The following is a 4,248-nucleotide window of genomic DNA, read 5'->3' on the forward strand; positions in this document are numbered from 1 at the left end:
TCAAACCCTAGCGCCACCGCTACTTCCATCATCGCCGGTGAGGAAGAGCTTCACTGCCTCGACCTCGTCGCCGTCGTACTCGCGCCTGCTGCGGATTTCTTCACTCCGCCGCTGCCGTAGCTGTCTTCCTCAGCCAAGTTAGGGCGTCGAAGATCTGAACTGACGAGCTTCACATCTACACTTCCTAGTTCATCGTGTTCTTCGTCTAGGGTAATTAGAAGTTACTTTTACTACCCTCTTTTATTCAAATGTTTTTTCTACAAAATCTTCAAAAGGTGTTTACACTTCAAATCTTCACACACTAAACACCTCACATGTCATCTGTTCTTGATCCTTTTCTCTAAGCAACATTTTTCTTCAAAATTCCTCAATTGTGTGGATTTTCGATCTGTACAACTCTAGAACCTAAGACAAAGAACGCTTATCGAAATTCTTCAAGACTCATCTGGTCAAATTCCTCAAACTTGTTCTTTTTGAAAAACTTCTGAGAACGCATATGACCTCTCCAAATTCCTCGCAACTATACTCTGTTCACAGGTACTCATGTCCGCTACTGAGTCACTAGGTTCTCACCAACTTAACTCATTTGCAGCGTTCCTCGAAGAAAAGTTGCACACCTCTTCAGAAAATTCTGTTGTTCATATTCCTCATCTGAAGAAAATGTCTGACGGTAAAAAGCCACAGAAGGGAGGAAAGAGGCCTGGGGTCAATACTGCTTTTGAGATCCCTGATGACATATACAAAGATTATTGCACTCCTCATGAGGCCAAGTTTGGCAAGGAGGACAAAAATCAGCGCAAGGTGCACATACAAAGGATAGAGAGGAGATGGGCAAGGTAATGGAGGGAGTACAGGTATGTTACTCCCAATATATGAAGAAATTCGCTCTAAATCCTCCATGCCCAAGACCTCCACTGGCACCTGGCCAAGAAGCTGATCCCACCAGCCTCAAGCGTGGTGAGGACTATCCTGATGAATGGGCCAAGCGCCAGGCCAAGCTAGCCAAAATAGCTAAGGAAGCAGTGATGAAATTTAATGAAGACTCTGCTGCTGCTACCACTGCTGAGGCCTCTGCAAGCAAGCCAAAGAAGGCCATGGCTAAGAAGCCTGCTCATAAGCCAAGTGCTTCGCCCCAAATGCCCTCACGGCCAAGTTCCTCAGCAATGCCCTCACAGCCAGATTCTTCAAAGCCCTCACGGCCAACTCCTCAAGTTGCTCCAGCTCCTCCAAAGTCCTCAGCTCCTCCAACAAAATCCTCAGCACCTGTGCATCTTGCCATGTGCCAAAGGACAACATGCATCTCTATTGCCTCAGGAGCTTCTGCTAGTTCTTCAGCTGCACCAAATTCCTCAACTGGCCCCTCTTTGCTGAAGAAAAAGGCCACTGCTGGACGAGGCTCTCGACCAAGTCCTCACAAGAAGCAGTTCGCCTTTCAAGTGCCGTCTGATGAAGACGAAGCTAATGATGAGGAATTTGCCGAAATCATCAGAGACAGGCAGCTCAGGGCCGCTAGAGCAAAAGGTACAAATGTGCCTCTACTTTTGGATCCAAAGTTGATCCTTGATTACATTGATCTCTGGCACAAGGACCCCAACACTCCTATGACTGATTTCAAGTTGACTCCTGACCAAAGTCATATGTTGACTGTCTTTATTCAGGAAGAGAAATGGAAATTTGAAAAGGCAAGGCAGTTGAAGAAAGCGCAGTACAAGAAGGAGCGCATCCTGAAGAAAAACGTTGTCTCTATGACAACTGAAGAACTTGTCACTATTCAATCTGAGATCAAGAAGCTCAGTGATGAATTTGACGTATACCGCGCTGACTGGCTTGGAGCCAAAGTCACGTTTGTGAATTTAGCTGAGAAGTTCACTTCCAATGTTGCAGCCCCAACGCAACAAGAAAATCCTCAGGCTGAGGCATCTGCTCAGCCGACTGGAGAAAATGCCAGCACCGCTGATGACAATCAGGCTGCTGAAGAAACTCAGAGTACCAGGGCTGATGACTGCATTCCAGCCGCTGAAGAAATTGTCAGGGCATCCACTAGTGTTGCGCCTGAAGAAACTGAAGAAGTCAGGGCAACTGCATCAGTTGTGCCTGAAGTTAATGAACCAAATTCCTCTGCTCCTCCTGCACCTACCCCAACTCCGATCCTTCCGTCTGCATCAGATGTGAAGAAGACCAAGGCTGTAGAACGTGCAGCAGTGAAGAAAAGGAAAGCATCAACTTCATCAGATTCTTCAGCTCTGAAGAAGATGAAGCCATTGACCAGCTCTTTTGTGAATCCAATTGATGCTATTCCAGTCTCATCCATGCCATCAAAGGACCTTGTTCCTTTTGACGAAGAATATGTGATTCCAAGTGAATCAGATGAAGAGATTCCTTCTACTGCTTCGTCAGAGCAGTAAGAAATTGAAGCGGATGCAATCCCTTCAACCCCAATAGTCTCATCGTCCATGCCTCAATTCACTGCTGAAGAGGCCGACGTTGAGGAAAAGAGTGAAGAAGAAGATGTGGACATTGGATGTACAACACCAGTGCTGAATGATGACTTTTGGGAAAGTCAGCACCCCAACTCTCCTCTGTTCACACCTCTGCAACAAATTCCTTAGTCCCCTGTGGATACTGAAGTACAAATGGGATCTGGAGAACCTCATGCCACACCGTCTGTCCATGAAGAAATTCCAGCCACTAGTGCTGATGAAAATGTTAATGAAGAATCGAAGACTCAGGCTGTCACTGAAGAAGAACCTGAAATTCCTCAGCCTGTGGAACCCGAGATTGCGATTCCTGAGGTGGTGATGCAATTGACTGATACTCCTCAGCCCAAGCCAAAGGATCCCTTCTCGAAGAAGCAGAAATTCAAGGCTGATGACTTCTTCGGAGAGCATGTTTTCTTCACTGACTACAACCCATATGACTCTGCTCGTCTTAGAAGAAAGCGTTTCTGGACTGCCAGCCAAGCAAATTTTTATTCTTCACTGCTCTTCAACAAGGACAAAGTCTTCGACCACGAGCATATTCCTCAGGTGGACATGGAATCACTGCCTTGCTTTACCCCAGTCCTCAGTGTGCTTCATGATGCAGGATTGCTCAACTTTTGCACGGATATTTGCGATTGGAATGAAGAGCTCATTCTTCAATTCTATGCAACCCTGCACATCACACGCGATGATGATGATATCAACTCTTGGGTGTTGGACTGGATGACCAAAAATACTCATTACAAAGCACCGGCCTCTGAATTACTTCATGCCCTGCCAATCAGTCCTCCCCTTGAAGGTGCTCGTTGTCTGTACCAAGAGCCTGAACTCACTCCTCATTACATGCAAGTGCTAATGAAGCCTCTGAAGCCCGGTCAAGCCCCAAGAACCAAATTCCTTGTGAAGAAATTGCTATATGTGCCAAGAACAGTCTATCACATTCTAACGAAGACTATGAGTCCAATAAAAGGCCACGACTCATCTGATGAGGAAATTGTTGGCATCATGAAGAATCTGCTATTCAACATCATACATGGCATTCTTGTCAATTATCACGATTTCTTCATGAGGACTCTGGCAAATGTTGCACTCTCTCCGTTTGAGTTGAAGCCTTACGCACCCTGGATTATGAGATTCCTCAGAATAAGGTCTTCACTCAAGATGGCAACGGGGACGAAACCCATCGGGTTTTGCCTTCCCAAACCCATCCCCACGAGAAAATCGTAAACCCGTCCCCATCCCCATCACCGTGTGAGGGGCTAGTTTTCTGCCCGTCCCCTAAACCCATCGGGTTTCGGGGAACCCACGGGTAACCCACGATAAAATCAAAATATTTAAACAAACATAGTGGCGACAAAGAATAACATTTCAGCAGCAAAACAAGCACATTTCAGCAGCATAACTTGAGTAAATTTCAACAAAAAACAATAGTAGATGGTTCAACAGCTATATAAGTTCTGAAATAGAACTTATAGTTCACAAATCACTTTAAAGTTGGAATCATCATGGCATCTTTCACATCTCCAAGCCTCCAAACGACCATCTTCAAATCTTCCAATGCCAAATCAAAGTGCCAAGTCCTAGGGAAGATCAAAATTCGCTCAAGCTAAAGTTAAACATGAGAAAAATATGCAGATTAGTATATGAAATTTGCAAGTACCTGTACTTCACCTGCATTCCCTCTTGAATGTCTTGAAGACAACTCCAAAAGCTTTGTCCTTATTCATTGTCAGCATCTATGAGAATCAAATAAGTAGTAATGAACATC

At 45.2% G+C, this 4,248-nt stretch overlaps 1 long non-coding RNA gene across 1 annotated transcript; it reads right to left on the reverse strand.

Annotated features, from left to right (window-relative positions):
- Positions 1-3,841: 3,841 nt before the first annotated feature.
- On the reverse strand, positions 3,842-4,248 carry LOC123164367 (uncharacterized). Its single transcript, XR_006482341.1, has 2 exons — positions 4,141-4,248; positions 3,842-4,060 (listed from the first exon to the last, which is right to left on the reverse strand). It is a non-coding gene; the product is annotated as an uncharacterized lncRNA (long non-coding RNA).

The sequence above is a fragment of the Triticum aestivum genome, chromosome 7D (genome assembly GCF_018294505.1).
Source record: "Triticum aestivum cultivar Chinese Spring chromosome 7D, IWGSC CS RefSeq v2.1, whole genome shotgun sequence".
NCBI classification, from domain to species: Eukaryota; Viridiplantae; Streptophyta; class Magnoliopsida; order Poales; family Poaceae; genus Triticum; species Triticum aestivum.